Below are 18,063 nucleotides of genomic sequence, written 5' to 3' on the forward strand. Positions count from 1 at the left end.
GAGTATTCCAAGTCCCAGCAATACCTCTGTGCCACTGATGGCTCTCAGCGGCTATGGTGCTCAGGCGACTATGGGCACAGAGTTGGTGGCCCTGGGCAAGGGGACCTGCAGGACCCCGTCCCCTGGTGGACTGTCTGCTGAGGCAGCCTCATGACACCAGTGCTTCCAGGCCAGATGCACGTGTGTTTGCCAGGACAACATCTGCCCAGGTGACGTGGGGGACAGCGGCTGGTGCCCCCACCAGGAGTCTGCATGGCTCCAGCATCTGCCCCGTGCATCTGATGATGGACTGATGGCTCCCTACAGTGGCAGAGAACCACCTAGGGACTCAAGACTTGTCCTGGTGCATCAGTGTCTGTTTGTACCACTGTATCATAGATCATATGAAGTGCAATGTGCATCTGTAGTCAATATATGGAAAATCCACCCAAATATATTGGACCATGAAAGTCGGAGAAATACATGAGCGAAAACAGATTTTCCCAATAAGCTGCCAATTTATCTTATTACTCATTTCTCTGAAATACCTTGGATTTGGGCCCTTATATCCCCCTTTCCCCATTTAAAGCCTTGTTGTTTATTACTAGATGCAAGATTTCTCTTCCCACTTATTTTCAAAATTTTATAAAACCCGGGGTGAAGAAGGATCCCAAACTTTGTCAGACCGGATGTCACCCAAAGTGGGATCCATGGACCTCCAACCCACATGACGATCCATTTGAGTGTCCTGCTGGTCAAATACGCTTGACAGACACATAATATGTCACATAGTGTTGTCACATACTCTACATATGCGTATAGATAGAGTATGTCACTATGTGACATACAGAGCCATTTCTGTATGTGCAGGCATAGAAATGCACACATATGTGTAATTTACTATTTTACTAGGTAGTCTAGTCCCAAAACTAAAAAGACTCCCGGGAAAAGTCAGTTCACTCTGCTGCATCCACCCAGTAGCTATCTGTGTCTTCCATCATTTTTCAGAGAGGCTTTCCAGAAACATAAGCAAAGGGACATATTTTCCCTGCCCCTTTTATGGCTGCCAGTAGGGATTACTAAGCAGTTTTCTGCATCTCGCTCCTTTTACTTGCCAGTGAGTCTTAGTGCTCTTTCCATCCCGACACAGAAAAAGCATTTTGTCCGTTTTCACAGCTGTGCAGTATCCCTCTACATGGCATTGATGAAATGTGGTTCTTTTAACTCGGTCAGTGTTGACGGACACTTGGGTCATTCTCATCTAATCTATGAATGGTAGGAACAATGTTAATCAGAAGGAAATAACATTTTTAAGCACTAGAAATAAAAACTACATTTAAATACACGAAAACAAACACTATATATGTCATTTTCTGTGGGCATCACTTTTATGCTAATGGCTTTGCTTGGTTGGAAGCCAATGCATTTGTCATTTCGATGAGTGTTACCAAGCTGCCGACAAGAGTTTGAGCCGATGTCCACTTGCACCAAGTATGTTTGAGAGCTCACAGCGTCCCCTGCAGAGTGCACTCCCCACCTGTCAGGGCTTTCACAGGGGAAATGGCGTCCGCGGCTTTCCCTGCCATTTGTCCTCTGTGGGCGGGGCGGGGTCATATCTTGTATGTGACAGACATCTGTGCTGACGTGTCTGTGACGCTCATCCAGGTACCGCGTGTCTGTCGGTCTTAGGGATTGTCGGGACTTCTGTATCTATTAAAGAAATAAGCTGTTAGGCAGTAATCTGACTTGAAAACACTTTTTACTTTGCTTATGACACTTTTTCCATGAAGAAGATTTTGTTTCTGTTCTCACGTTTCAATCTTTCTTTTTGGCTTTTGGATTTGCATCATAACTAGAAAGCATTGTTCCCTCTTGTTTTCTTCTTCTATTATTTTCATAATTATTCATAATACATTTTTCATCCGCTTAGATTTTCACCTTTTTCCGAGGTCTGAGGGCAGCTCCTTTTTGGTTCCAGAAGGCGGCTGGCAAGCAGCCGCTGGGATTCTCCCCCCAGATCCTCGCAGACTCGGACGCACTGCGCTCTCTGCCGTCTGGGACCATCGACTTACTGGATCGACTTGTGGACATGCTAGGCTTTCTGCAGGTTCTCTGCTTCCGTGCCAGTGTCAGGCTGTTTTGACTTTTCAAACTTCACCGTGTGTTTTAGTGTCTGGTAGGTTCAGTTCTCCTCATTGCTTCTGTGTTTGTGGCCTCCCATAAGCATTCCTGTTATTCCATGTACCTCTGTCCGTCGTGCTATATGCTCTGGTAGTGACAGTTTTTTCTGTGCATTTCGGGTAATCAATTCCTTCCATGGCCCCAGAGGGTGGCCCTCACTCGTGGAAGCCCAGGGACACTGAGCAGATACAGGCCGAGCTGGGGATGGGCACCCCACGGCACCAAGGACGTTGTCCCACGAGCCTGGGCTCAGGCCTGTCACAGGGGAAATGCAGGTGCCCGGGGCCCTGACCCAGGCCTGTGGCAGGAAGGGGAGCCCTCCACGTGGCCTGTCCCCAAAGCTCACTGTCCCCTCCACGTCCCCAAGGCTTTCCAGCGTTGTACAGCCCCATCCGGCATGAGGGCACACCTGTGAGTACACACAAACACACAGAGACACACATACACAGTCTACACACAATCCACGCATTGCACATACCACACACTCTAGACATACTAAACACACATTCCACTCTCACACACAAAACACACGCAACACATTCTGTACATGTACAAAAATGAATAATAAAATCAAAATTACGTAACACTCCTGTTTGCTAGGCTTGATGGCCTCTGATAGTTTCTATTTTGTTCTAATCTGTTCTGTCCTGCATATTCTATCACATCAAAGAACCTGCTCCCGACCCCCACTCGATTTCTGAGGTGCCCTGTGGAGGGTGGTGGTGCCCACTGGGACACAGCTCCCTGTCACCTGTCACTGTGACCCCATCGCCCAGTCACCCTGTCTCTCTGCTGACCTAGGCTCTCTTGCTGGGTTGGTTAAATCCTGGCTTGGTTTCTAGAAGCTGAGCCGGTCCTCACTCATCAGTGGACAGAGGAAGCACAGGCAGGCCCTGTAACAAACTTCGTCTTCTAAAGCCAGGCACCTGAAAGCTCCAGCAGGTGACAACAGACTCCTGTCTTCCCAATCTGGCTACGCCCCTTCCCTCCCCATTTCCCTCCCTCTGAACATCAGACTGTGCACCCCAAATGCAGGCGGGTTGTGTGTTGGGTTTGTTCCTTGGATGGACAAAACCTTGGAAGTAACAGTGAGCTCCAGTAGTTAATAGTTCGATAGCCGGGAATGTACTGAGCCCCTCCCAAGTCAGGGGCTTGCCTGCCGGACCACCTGGCGAGGTCACCACTGCAAACACCTCCTAGGAGCAAACGAAAGGAGGAAAGAGTCTGCGTGCACCCTGTGCTTGTAGGTAGAAGGTTTATTTTTCTTTCTTTTATTTTTGAAGGAGCTGAGCATTCATAATCTTTCATGGGGTTGGAAGAAAAGGTCTTTTAGGTTTTTACATTTCAGAGCTCCTCACAGCGGCTGCTTGTCAGACTCTCTCTAGCAAGTTACCTTTCAATCGCTCTGTTTGATATTGAATACGTGGTTGTCAATTGTTTACCTTAAGAAGTATACAGAAAACCCTCTCTTTAGAAGCAAATGAATAGTCGCAGGGCACCGTGAGAAACGGCTCGATCAGGATATCGATGCTTTCATTCTCTGAGTCTCTTGGGCTGGGGTGTGAAATGTTAATGACTGCTTCTCCCTGATAAGCAGAATATTTCCAGCGCACGCAGAATGCCGCAGTTTGTGAAGATAGCCACAGTCTGCAGCCATTCGCTCGTGTCCCTGCTGCTGCCCGACCGCACTGCCGGCGGCGTGAGCAGGCCCAGCTCTCTCCAGCCTCGTCTCAAAGCCCCTCATCTGCAGGAGGCCCGTCTGCCTGTGGAAACGCCACGGAGAAGCGGCGTGTCCTTGATGAGCGTCCAGAAGCAGAGGCCTTAAATGGTCACTTTTCGTGATGCTGAATGGTCAAGTATTTTCAGATGTATTGTCATTTTCACTGAACATTTTTATTCATACTTCTTTTCCAAAAGGAAAATGGAGGGCTGCCTACCCTAGAGTAAGGGAGTAAATTAATATGACTATGTAGTTTATGGAGAATTTAAATCAAACTGGGGGATGAAATGTAGAAATACATTTAAAAATAGGATTAGACTTATAGGAAGAAGTCAGGAGATCAAAAGGCTCAAAAAGTCATGCCAAAAAGGAGTGGAGAGCTATGGGGGAATTTGTAGCTAAATGATTCAAGATTGTTTTCAATACATTACATCCAATCTGACTTTAAAATAAAAGTAAACGTGGCCGACAGTGGAGCTGGAGGTGGACCGGCGGCCAGCGGCCGGGGCAGCCTCAGCTTGGGCTGGGTCCCCAGCACTCACAGAAGAAACCTGTGGCTTAAAAGTCGGGCTCTAGACAAAGACATGGAATCTCCCAGAGGCATCTGGGGACCCGAGTAGCTAGTGGACATCCATGGAATACGATTTTCTACCTTCATATTTCATTCCTCTCTGTGTAAACAAGAACAACAAGAAAGCAGACTAGCCCTGCTAAGAGTCATGCCAGCTTGGGAAGGTCAGGCTTGGTGTTTTGGAAGATGGTTCAAAACCAGAATCAAACAGGAGCCTGATGTGCAGGGACATCGGGGAGACCTGTCTGCCGTCACCTCTGACCAGGTGCACCTGCCCTGGGAACCCAGCCCTGCCCATCATTTTGGGCTTTTAACACCATCCTTTGCTGGGTGCCGTGGCCCGGCCCTCCTCCACTTTCCGCCTCTGCTTTCCCACCGCATGTACCTCAGCCGCCAGTTTCTGTAGATTTTCCCTCCGCTGGACCTCTCAAATCCCTCTCCCTTCCTCCATTACGATCGCTATGACCCTAGCCACTCCCTTGCTTAAAGTTACAATTGAAAATGGTAATGTCTCTCAATCCGTCTTTCATGTCCTGGCCCAACAATGTCTCCAACATGCACCTCTGCTCATAGAACCCCCACAGCTGTCTGGCGTGCCTGTCAATGCTGACTGAAGGCTCTCCCACCACCACTCTTCAAGACCTGGGCTGAGTCTCCTCCATGTACCTGCTGAAAACTCACTCTACGGAAGTGCCTGCTCTTCTGACCAACAGCACTTGTGCACTGCTTATTCTCTTCATCTTTCTCTTCATGGCCTGTGAAATCCTTTCAGAGTTCTGTCTTCATATCTCTACTACTTAAAACTATACCTGACACACAGTAGGTGTTCAGCAAATATTTATTGAATGCACGGATAAGTCAACCAATCAAAATGCACAAAAGCAAAGAGCACGGCACTATGGGAGACATGAGGGAAAGACTGACTCACAGGAGTGATAAAGCTGAGAGGTGTCATGTGCGTGAGATTTCAAACTCTTTTTTTCAGCCCTCGCCATCAAGAGTTGGCACCTACTTCTCCAACGTTGAACCAGGGCTTGGCTTTGTGACAAACGGGGACCCTAGGACATTAGGAAATGTGATATAAGCCTAGTTGTGAACATGCTGGTGTACTGGGACTTCCTTCTTCTCAGTGCACTCGAAACTGACACCTTGATTCTGAGCCAGGCTGCTGGAAAGGTCCCCTGGAGCAGAACCTAAGAACCCAGCTGACAGCCATGCAAGGGAGGCCACTCTACATATCCGGCCCTAACTGCGCTCACTTCCGGTGAGACAAGTAAAATCCCTCATTGGAGGCCAGCCAAACAGCCAATCCAGAACGCTAAATGAATGAGTAATGATTGCTTTGAGCGGCTAAGCTTTGGTGCCCTTTGTTACACAGCAAAGATCAACTGATGCAGGTTGTAAAGAATTAAGAAATGCCTTGCATCTTAGACTCACAAGTTAAGTTTAATTTAGTCAGCAATACAGATTTAGTGTAGGTTACTAATCAGCAAATTTATGTGCTAGAGAAAGTCCTGTCAATCAGTGCTGTTGTTCTTGAGTGACCAAACCCTCTGTAATAGGTGAATTCTGTCTGCCCAAGATTGGGTAAAGTCAGGAGAACTGAATTTGTGGATGTCGAACAGGAGCTTTACACGAAATTATAGTACCCATATTTTTGCATTGTTTTCATTCAAATGGAGACATGTTCACTGTATGGAAACTGCAGGTTCAGTTCTGCAGGCCCAGGGAGACAGGACAGTGGATGTGAGCCCCAAGCCAAGCCTTCTGAGAAACAGTGGCTCATTTGGGTACATGTGAACTGCATGACATGCAGGACAGAGGGCGGACAGGAAATGTTCCCAAGACTCTGCCAGAAGTGACAATGGAAACTTTCATCACATGTGGAGCCTGGTAAGTCGTGAAGGATGAGAGCCAGCTTAGAGTGCGGACTGAGTGTGCCAAGGCACAGCTCCTACACATGGAAGGCGGGGCGGTGGCCAGGCTGCTGTCTTTCCTTAGAAGGGATAACCTGGGGAGGTGGTACTGGGTGGAGGCAGAAATTGTTCCATAGAGTTGAGAAGGTCTCAACTCCTAGGTTAAGAATTACATTTGGACAGTTTGGTGTCCAGGGGACATATCACAGCTTTGTACTTATTTACTGAGTATAAGGACTCACTTTGCCCCAAACTGGGTGTCTCCTTATCTTGGTTCTTGGAGAGAACAGAGGTGCTCTGTGCTTCAATGTTTGAAAGTTATATCACAGAGCCTCTCAGGCTTCCACCATCTCAACTCGTTTTCCTGAGGGGTCTGTTCTGGGCCATTCTGCTTTCGGAATCTTGACCAGAGGCTTCATGGGGGTGTGGAAATGCGGAATTGTGATTGAAGGCAACAGATGCCACTGAAGGAACCAGGGCGTTGGGGGCCAGACAGACCTCAGTTGAACCAGTTCTGTCAAGTACTGCTTGTGTGACTGATCCAGTTATATTGCCTGCCTGACACATTGTTCACTCATCTGCAAATGAGGACAAAAGTACCCACCTCATAGGATAACATGAGATAACATGAAAATGAAATGAGTATTTGGAGGACTTGGATTATCTGATTTCAAAACTGATTAAGAGGTACAGTAAACAAGACACAGTAGCACTGGACTGAGGATAGATGTGCAGGTCAATGAAACAGACGGAGCAGCCAGGAATAACCCTTCCATTGCGGTTAATAGATGTTCAACAAACAAACTGAGGCAACTCAGCGGGTGAGGTATAGACTTCCCACTAAACGGTGCTGGGACGACTGGATATCAATATGCAAAAACAAACAAACCCAAACAAACCAACACAAAAACTTAGGACTTAGAACCTTACCTCACATTATATATAAACGTTAACCCAAAATGTAGCTTAGACATAGATGTAAGAGTTAAAACTATAAAACTTCTAGAAGAAATCATCAGCATAACCCTTGCGATCTTCAATTAGGGAAAGAGTTTTCATTATGGCAGTAAAAGCATAATACATAAAAGAAAGCCAAAATAGTTAAATTGAACTTCAGCAAAGATGAGGAAAAAAAACATTTTGATTTCAAATGATTCCATTAAAGAGGTGAAAATGTAAGCCATGGAGAGGGAATATTATGAACATAATATATCCAATAAAGGACTTTCATTAGGCTAGATAAAGAACTCTTACAACTCAATAGTAAGGAAATTTCCCAATTAAAAAAGGGCAAAGGATGTGAAAGAAATTTTACTAAAAAAGATGACCAAATAATAAGCACATGGACAGATGTTCATCATCATTAGTCATTAGGAAAACCCTAATTAAAACCATGGTAAGAAACCACTACACTTCTCTAAAATGAGTGTAACTAAAGAGACTGACAATTTCAAATGCTAGAAAGATGTAGAGAAACGGAATTTTCATTCATTTCTGTGGGAAATGCAAAACGTGTGAGTACTTTTTAAAAAGTTTGGCATTTTCTTCAGAAGTTAATGTAAACGTAAGGTAATATCTGTCACTACCAGCTTGTTGATGTGAACGCCAAGGTCATTAATTTTTAGTTACTTTTTTCTTATATGTGCACTTATGGCTCTGAACTTCTCTCTATGTACAGCTTTAGTTTCGTTCTTTAAATTTTTGTTTATTAACACTTAGTTTTAAATATTTCTATTTTCCATTGCAATTTATTGTTTTTCGCTTACGGGATATTTAAAAACATGTTCAATTTCCATACATTTGAAGATTTTCCATTTCTCATTATAAATTCATCTATAGTTTGTTTTCCATGGCTAGAATACATACTCCATATGATATTAGTTCTATAAAGTGGTATACATTTTGTGTGTATTAAAAAGCTTGTGTATCCTACTGTTCTTGGGTTTCGTATGTTCATTCTCCCAGTTTTGTAAATCATGTAATCACTCTAATCATGTAAGTCTTTACAGATTTTTTAATCTGCTAGTTTTTAATGTGCTATTAGTATATACCAATAATGTGGCCTCAAATTTCATGAATGGCAAAACTAAACAAAGAAAAAGACTAGTCTATAATCATGGTTGATGATTTTTAAGTACTTTGTAAGTACTTTGTAAGTACTAGAACAAGTTAGGTATGATATCTTATTGTTGAATTAACCATTCTATTGTTATGTAATATCTTAATCTCTAGTTATGCCTCTAGTCTTAAAGCTTGTTTTGCATGCTATTAGAATATTTATAGCAGACTTTTTTTTTTTTTTTTGCTTAGTTCTGGAATGGTATATTTTCCCAATTTTCTGCTTTCAAATGTGTGTACTTAGTATATTTAAGATGTGTCTTTCAAAACAGCCTATAGTGAGTTTTTTAAATCCAGTCTCATCTTTTTAAAAAATGCAATATTTTGTTCATTTATATTTAGTGTGTTTTCTTTCCTTTTCTTTTTTTCTTTTTGCATGGCTTACTTTGAATTAGTCACACACTTTTTAATATTTTCCAGTCTCCCCTCTATTTTCTTGTCAGTTATATATCATTTAATATCATTTTTACATAACTCATGAGATAACAAGATGGATTCTTTAGTTTTTAAAGTCAACTTTACAATAAGACTTCTAAATCTTTTACAAGGACCTTACAACAGTGTTAACTCAATTCACACTCCGTACACACCTGCTGTTCTGTGCTTAAATTATACATATATTTTAAACCATCCAGACATTATTATTACTATTATAAGCAGTCTTTATTTATGTAAAAGCACCCTTCAGTGTGGATCTGTTGCTAATTCATTTTCGCTGATTTTCTTTGTCCGACAATGTCTTTTATCTTCCTCACTGAAGAGTCTTCTTGTTGTCACATATTCTTAACTATAGACTGCTAGCTTGACATAAAATAATAAATAATAGAAATTATTATTATTATCATTCCAACCCATTGAAGACCACTGCATTTTATTTTGGTTTCATTGTTTCTGTTGAGAAGTCACCTAGGGCCTAATGGTTCCTCCTTTGAAAGAAATATGTCATTTTACCTGACTGCTTTAAGGATCCCTCCCTCCAGCTGATTTTCAGCAGGGTAACTGTGATGTGTCTGTATCTTTTTGCTCTTTTTGTCCTTGTCAGCATTTATCCATCTTGAGGTGTGTTCAGCTTCATGCATTCTTAGAATGATGTCTTTTGCTAGTTTTAGAAAATGTGCAGGTAAAATATCTTTTTAAATGCTTCTGTCAGTTCGTTCTTACCTGAAATCCTGGACTCCAATTACACTTATCTCTTATCTTTACTCTATGTTCCATATTTCTCTTCAACTTTTTTCTGTACAAGATTTCTGGTTATTTTCTACTGACCAGCATTCTAGTTAACCAACCTTCTCATCTTTTGTGTTCATTTTGCTGTTAAATACATTTTACATCTGTAATTTTAAAAATCATGTTTCTATTGGTTTTAATTTTTAGAGATTCCATTTCTCTGGAATCTGTTTTTTGGATGCATTAATCATGGTTATTTTAAAGTCTTCTTCTATTAACGCTGGTATCTGGATCACCTGTGGGTAGATCCACAGTCTATCTTTCTTCTTGGTTTTTAGTCCCTTTGTACTGTTTCCTGCCATGCCTCATAGTTTTTTATTAAACACCCAACATTGAATATGAAAAGTTGTGGAAGCTTCAGATAACTTACATGCCTCCAGAGAGAATTTCACTGTTTTTCTCACAGATTACCGTGATCCAGTCATGCCTGTTCCAGGTCGTGTCTACATCAGTCTTAACTTTACTCCTCTGGTAAATTTCATCAGGAGTCTCCACAATCTTGGTGTTGTTTTCTTTTTTACTAGGTCCCCTCCTCCTTGTTGACCCAAAAACTCCAATTTTCATCTCTGTGAGTTACAGAAACATCTGGTTTTAACACTTTCTGCTTCTTAGCAGCTACGTCTGCGAGACATTTTAGTCTCTCATTCTGCAAATGCACACCTTAGGAATATTTAAATATTTTAAAGGAAAATCGCGTGGTAATTGTCACGCCCACCTTTCCGCACTTCCCTTTCTTTTGATTCCTGGCTGCCTTGGTAACTCTGAATTCCAACTGTTCTTTCCACATCCCCATGACACTGCTGCAAACTGCATGCTGATGCATTCTGTTTGGCCTCTAGAGCAGATGCCATGTGGCAAACACACCCTAGGATGACTCCCAGGGATTCACGTCCTTGTGTAATGTCTTCCAACTGATTGTGAGTGAACCTGCAACTTGTTCCTAAGCAAACTAGGACAAGGCTGACGGAATGTGACTGTCCTAGCAGAGTAGGGAGTAAGAGATTCTCCTTGCAGACTCAGGGAACTGAGGGCAGTTTCTAGCCCAGAGCCAGGAAAGAGCCTCAAAGAAATGAAGCCTGCCAGCAGCCTCAATGAACTTTGAAGCAGATTCTTCCCCAGTCCAGCCTCAAGGTGACAAAGGAGTTTGTGGACACCTGGTCTGCCACCTGTATTGTCTGAGCAGAAGACTCGGCTATGCTGTGCCTGGGGCCCTGAACTCTGAAGCTGTGGGATAATAAATGTGTGTTGTTTTAGGTGCTAAGTTTCTAGTGATTCATTATCTAGTGATAGAAAACCAGAATGCACCACGAATTGGTGAGGTCCAAGGGAAAGGGAAGCAGGATACACAGAGATGCAGTCCCCTTTTTTCCAGATTCTTGGCCTTCTAAGTCCTGTGTTAGGCAGGTATCTGCCCATTCTTTTACGCAGTCTTTGTTTCTTGCTTGCTAGATATAAGATTAATATACAAAATATTAATTTTTATTTTTAGATACATATATATATAAGTTATATATATATATATCAACAAAGAAATATAAAAATTATGAAATATGCAAGAATAAATCTAACAAAATATGTGCACTGGAACCTACAAAGCATAATGAAGACCTGAATAAACAATAAGTATGCTATGTTTATGATTAGAAGATTCATTATAAAATTCATATGCAAATTCAAAGATCCTAAAACAGATACACCAATCTCCAAGAATAATGAAGAGGGAGGAAGCATTCAACGAGATATCAAGACTCATTTTAAAGTGATAATAATTGCATCGTGGACAAGAGGAACAGAATGGAGACCTAAAGTAGGTGCTGAGCATGTGATTTATGATGCAAGAGGAGCTATAGCACACTGAAGGGGGATGACTCTGGTCTTTTAAAACACGGTGTCACAACAAAACATTGTGATTTGATCCGCACTTTACAACATGAATGAAAATCTATGGCAGATGGATGGCTGATTAAATGTGAGAGGAGAATAACTAAACTTCTAGAAGACACGATTAGAGAATATTGCATGCTTCCAGGGTGCAAAGACTTCTTAAGTAGGAGGCAAAATGCACATAAGTTTGCTAAGTTTGCTTTATTAAAATTAAGGATTTCAGTTCATCAAAATCACTGTTAAGGACTTGAGAAAGGACCAGAGAGTAAGAGGAGATATTTCTAACAAATATAATGGACACACACATCTGAAATATAGAATCACTCTTACAAATTACTTTTATAAATTAGATAGCTCAGTAGGGAAAAAAAATAGAAAGAGATCTTGAACAGGCCCCTCACAAACAAGGATATCTAAGTGGTCAAAAAAAATTAAAAATATAAATGAAAAGGTATCCAGTGAAAAGGTTGCCTTAGTGGGTAACACTGAAAGGAAAAAAATCAGGGAGCAATACTAAATATTGAGGTGATGTAAAGTGCTGGGGACTTTCACGTATGCTATTGGGGTACACATTGATACAGTTGTTTTGGGGAGAGTATTTTGCATATCCAGACAATGGAATGCTGCAAGCAGTTGAATAGAAAGAACCACAACTGCAGAAACCAAAATAACTGAGTCTCCCAAATGTGATGTGGAGTAAAAGAAGCTGGACCACGGGATTATGATACCATTCATACAAGCTTTCAAATGCTTCGAACATAAATTATACACTAGAAATCAAGATAGTATTCACCTTTGTTGGGGAATGTGGGGAGTCATGATTTGGAGGGAATGGGTGGGGCTCCTGGGGGTCTGTAAATATTCTATTTATTAACCTAGAAATTCCTTGAGCTGTCTGTAAGTTTCATACATGTTAGTGTGTGCATGTATTAAACTCCACAATAAAAATAAGAACAAATAAATAGAGGCAAAAGTCACAACAGAGGTTGGTGCTAACCACGGAGCAGTTTCCTTGGCACTAGAAGTGGTTCCTGGTTGAACACCCATGGACCCTCACAACATGGTGGCCAGGGCTCTCTGACCACTGCTAAGGACAGACTGGTGTATGCCAGAATGAGTCCTGTGTGACCTTGGGGATGGTCTCTGCAAGGACTGCTCAGTGCCTAGCCAGAGTTGAGCTTAGCTCCAGGGCCAAGGACACTGCCACCATTCACACTGTGGGTGGGCCCTGCCTGTTCCCCAGTGCACTTTCCCATGACACGGGCTCCCATTTTATTTGCTCACCTTACTATGCACCAGACACTGAGCAAAGCACTGCATGTGCCTCATTTGCTCAATCTGGTCAGAAGCTCTCAACAGGGGGCGCCTGTGAGAACATAAATGGTTGTCACCAGGATTGATACCGTGGTGGTGCTGGTGGTTTTGTTCACGATGACCCAGCCAGGAGAGGGAGAGGCAGGGAGCACACCCGTAGGAAAATCCTTACACCGATCTGTCCCTAACAACAGAAGTGGACATGCCAGTACAGGTCTCCTTCAGCACTGTGGGGCCATTGCCGGTTCCGTCCCAGGCCTTGGAGAAAGGCAGTGAGTGGGACAGGGTCCTTCGTGTTCAAAACGACTGATGGCACTATCAGGGAAGCATTTATTAAACCAGACATTTGAAGTAAAAATTAAAGCCAAATGTCAGACCCTATGTGTGACAGGGTAGTTACCTCCAGGAGCGTCAACGATTAAAAAAGAGAGAGTGTCGGCCCCAGGGTTTTCTTCGAAGAAGAAAGGTGACAGGCGTAAAACCCCTTAGACTTTCAACTCAGCAGTGAAAAGAAGGGGCCAACACCACCCCTCCAATGATTTCCAAAGACTGAGAAAGGAGCGGAGAGCTCAGTACGTACAACCTACCGCGTGGTTCCTCACGCTGGGGATATACTCATTCCTCAACCTGTCTTAGAATTGGCAGGTGTGCCGAAGAGAACCATGAAAAGATTTGAAATGATTTAATGATTCAATCCATTGCAATAACTGCCATCTCTATGTACGTAAAACATTTTAATCTTAAAGGCAATAGGCAGCCAAGATGACAACGTCTCAGAGCTGAACGCTGGGGGAAGGTTCTGGCAGTATCACTGTGCACGGCCACTACTGGGCTTAACCCTGTTGGTGCACATGTGAGGGCTCAGACCCAGGATGTTTGTAGTCTAGGGGTGGCTCCTGGGACTGGGGCTTTCAGCGCTGGTCCCCAGGCGGCTGTGGGGACAAGCCGTGACGAATCAGAGTCGCGGATGTGTTCCCTCCATCACTCCCATAAAGCTCTGATGATGGTTGTGTTAGCACCTGGGGACAGATTCTTAATACAGTCACCTTTTGTCTTTAGTACATGTTTGCATTTCAACACACCTATGGGACGTAGGCATTTAAATATTTATCAATTTAGACCACCCCAAGTAACGTTATTTATAAAGAAACTGCCCCCTAACCCTGTCGGTTACACTATTTGATACAAAACCTAGGTCATCTTCTTTTCATGCCTGCAAATAATAACTCTGAGGAAAAGCAGAGCTACATGGTCAGGGCGTGAATGGCCCTCCTGGTGGCTTGGGGGGACCCATTATGGCGGCTCCCTGTGCCATCTCCAAGGGGCAAGCAGCATCCTCCATCCACATCATGTTCAGATCAGTCCTCCTCATCAGGCTGCTGCCTGTTGCCCATGGCTGCAGGACAAATGTGGTATCGGGATGAAAATGTGAGGTGTTACAAGCACTTCGACCAAGAAAGCTACATGTGTGAGCCTGACAGACTGTGTCAAGAGCAGGGAACAGTGAATATTCTTGTGGAAATACTGCACTTTGATCAATGTTCCCCTAATTTTGACACCAGAGACGATGCTAAGCAAACATGTTCTATTAATAATTGCATCTCTTTTCGAGGCTCTGTTTACACACAAACATTTCCACAATATTGCCGACGTGTTTGGGTATTCACCCCTAAAAGTCGATTGGACCTCTGTGGAAATAGGAAGCTACTGGAAACACACACAACTTCTCTTGGGAAGTTAAATGTTTACAAACCAAGAAGCCCAGGTGTGTCTCAGGTTTGAAACAAAGTCCCACTGCAGCGTCAGATGTTTTCCTCAGCAGTATCCCTTCAGGTTTTGTTAAGACGACCAACGGTCCACGGCGCTTCCCTCACACCCTTACCTGTGGACACACACCTTTTCTGAGGTCTTACAGCGTATGTGATACTATCAATTACTTTCAACATTCTGCATAATGTAGTATTTCCTTTAACAATTTAACCTGGAGGGTATTTACTCCTAGATTACTTAACTATGTAGTTATGCATTTCACTATAATAGACCACTCTGTAAGGTCTGTGTCTTATTTGTTTATAATTGAAAATAACGACGTGGAACCATCCTATATTAACAAGTATTTCAGCCAAATACTTGAGAACTAGACAAAACCAGACTGTGGAGCCCTGCCTTTGAAATATGGTTTAAAACAGAATTTATAATGTCACAGAATTACATAAAACTGTGTGAAATTGTGCAGATAATCATTTAAATCTCCCTACATGAAAAGATAATTGCTCCAGAAATTAACTGTACCTCGGGTTCATTCATTTGGTCATGGCTAGTTTCTTATGTAGCGATGATTTGATATTAGAGTTAATTAAGATCAGGTCAGAGTTGGTGAAGGTCAGACATTAATGTGTGGGATCATGGAAATGATAATTGTAAACAGATTAGGAAGGCACGGTCTTTTATAGGGGTTATTAGATAATTACTGTGAGACTGAACGGCTTGCTGGAATAATGGATTATCGACTACTTACGGCATTTTAAGGGCGAGAGTGTATTACTTCCTCAAGGACTAAAGAATAATGTTGTGGAAACTCAGAGCTCAGTAAATAAAGTAGGAGAATTGTAGCTACAGTTCTTTTCCCCTGAAATCATTTTTATTTTAGGGGGACACCTGCTACCAGTGATGGCACCTCTGTGTGTGCCTCCTATGAAGATAGCAGGCCTGGAGACGGGTGGAGGAGGAAAGCAACACTGAGATTCCCTATTGTCAGATGAAGGGAGCACGACATGGGCATGGTCTCTCTTGCCCTCCAGCTTATTTATTTATGAGCCCTCCTGAAGATTGGAAATCTGTAAAAACACTGAGTGGGATGGGTAACAGTCGAGCCCGCTGGGTGGCCCCCAGCAGGGGGCTGCACTTTCCTCAGGTGTCACTTTCTCTGGGCAGCAGTGGAACAATGAAAGGATGGGAAATGTCAGTGAGGCGGGTAGAGGCTGTGCTGTGGAGGGAGCTGACGTCCACAGCCTGTGGCTTCCTTGGGGCAAAGGTTCTCTACAAGCCAATAGTCGCCGTGCCGTTACAGAGGCTTTTCCTCAGGTCACTTCACAGGGCACACTTTTCAGAGATGTAAGCTCATAAGTAGGAAGAAGTATTCAGGTCTGGTTTAACATGCTCTCAGAGCTGAGTATGCCTGAGTCTGAAGACCTCGTCCCAGCATAACTCCGACAAAACGGCTGCAATTCCTGTCAAGCCTTCATCCTCTGCGAACAAACGGCAGAGACTTTTGATGGAGGACATTATGACGTGGCTCAGGAAAACTGGTTGCAAACACGTGACATGTGTGTATTATTCTGGCGCTGCAGAGCCCAGGGATGCGGGCGCAATTTGTTATCACGGACGCCATGTCACTGGGCACTGGGACCAGTGGCATCCTGGGTGGGGGCTGACACTTCTGATGACGTGGCCCCAGGACAGTGTCCAGGGGTGGGGGCTTCACACATGGGGTGGCTCCCTGTCTGAAGAGTCCAGAGTGTGTGAGTTTCCAAATCTAGACTCAGTCCCTGGGCCCAGGCCTGGATCTCCTGGGGTCCCTGGAAAGCATTAGAATCAAAACACAGGAAACACTTCCCACTTGGCCTCTCACCACGAAATGGCCATAATCCAACCTTACAGAAACTAGGGTTTGGCATTTTCTCTGAAACGGGGTCCGCATCTTGGGAATTTAAAGGGACAGTGACGCCTCAGGCTTGAAAAGGCATGGCCCCCCGAGTTCCAACGGCTGGGGGTCTGGGCTGGTCCTGCCAAGAGACATTACCGAGCCGATGGCAGTTCTGCCTCCAGCTCCTTAAACAGTGATTCTTCATCGTGTTTTAGCGGATCCCTAGTTCCCGGGAACATGGCTCACTATCCGTCCTGACCTAATCACTTTCACGCGTGCTTTGCCGTGAAGAGTCTCAGCTTCTGCTGTCCATTTTCTAAAGAGGAATGCTCAGGGTTTTCAGTAATCAAAGGTGGACGGTGGCCATGAAAAGGGCCCTGGGCAGAAGTGTGAGGGAACTGCTGTCGAGCTCTTTTCTTGATCTGCGTGTTGATAAGTACTGGGCACGCATGGGAGCGCACGTGGCATTCTCTGTCACTCGTGTGTGTCTGTGGGTTTCCAGTAGGCAGAGTTACCCTGTGCACTGGGGGAGAAGTCCATCTCCAGGGGAGATCCCTGCACAGTGGGCTTTGAAAGCAACTGTTGCTCCTAATCTGGGGTACTCTCCCTGCCCCAGTAGAAGACAAATACTTTTCTCTATAAGAAAGAGGCATAATTAGAAACGCATTTTGCTAGAAGCTTTGGTGTTACTGGAGTCCCCAGGAAGGCTGCTGAGAGGAGGCTGGTTAGTAGTTGGGATGTCTGTGTGGCCAGTGTCCCCAGGGCTGGCCCGCACAGGCCCGTTGGGCCCTGAGAGCTTCAGGGGAGATGACACGCACGGGGCAGGCACTTGGGAAGTTTGAATACCACTTCAGAAGAGCACACCAGAAGCCTCTCCTCTGCGTGTGGCCCAGCGTGAAAAGCAGGCGGCCGCACAGCCTCGAGACCCACTTCCTCCCTGACATGCGTCAACACGGCTGCTTTGACGGCTGGCTCTTGGCTCCAGGTGAAGCCATCGCGGTGTGTGTCTTTGATAGTCCCAGGTCCCAGGAAATGCTTTTCCACGGTGGACAACTGGCAGCACAGAGCGCGCACGTCTGTGCCTGTCAGCAGGACGGGGCAAAGGCGGGAATGCCAGGTCTGGGGCTTCGTCCTCATCCTGCATGAATGGCACTCAGAAGGCCATGGAGAAAAAGAAAACAATCCTGTCTGAAGTTGAGGACAAAGGCTGAGTAACAGGAGTTGAATATTCACTGAGACCTGGAGCCTCTAGTAAAGCTCCCAACCCACCCACTCAGGAAAGGTCCCCGGCAGGAGGTCAGTGGCTCTGCACACGTTACCCTGGGCGGTGGAGACACAGCTATCCAGGGACCTAGGAAGGTAACGGCCTGTTTCCTGAGAGTGAGAGGCTAAAGGAGAACTGGAGGGATTGCACGGGAAAGGAACACACAGGAGCCGCAGTGAGGGAAGCAGGGACAGAAAGCTAATCATTGCCAAGCTCACGCCTGCGTCCAGCTCAGACCTCAGG

Source organism: Rhinolophus ferrumequinum, chromosome 7 (assembly GCF_004115265.2).
Source record: "Rhinolophus ferrumequinum isolate MPI-CBG mRhiFer1 chromosome 7, mRhiFer1_v1.p, whole genome shotgun sequence".
Taxonomy (NCBI): Eukaryota; Metazoa; Chordata; class Mammalia; order Chiroptera; family Rhinolophidae; genus Rhinolophus; species Rhinolophus ferrumequinum.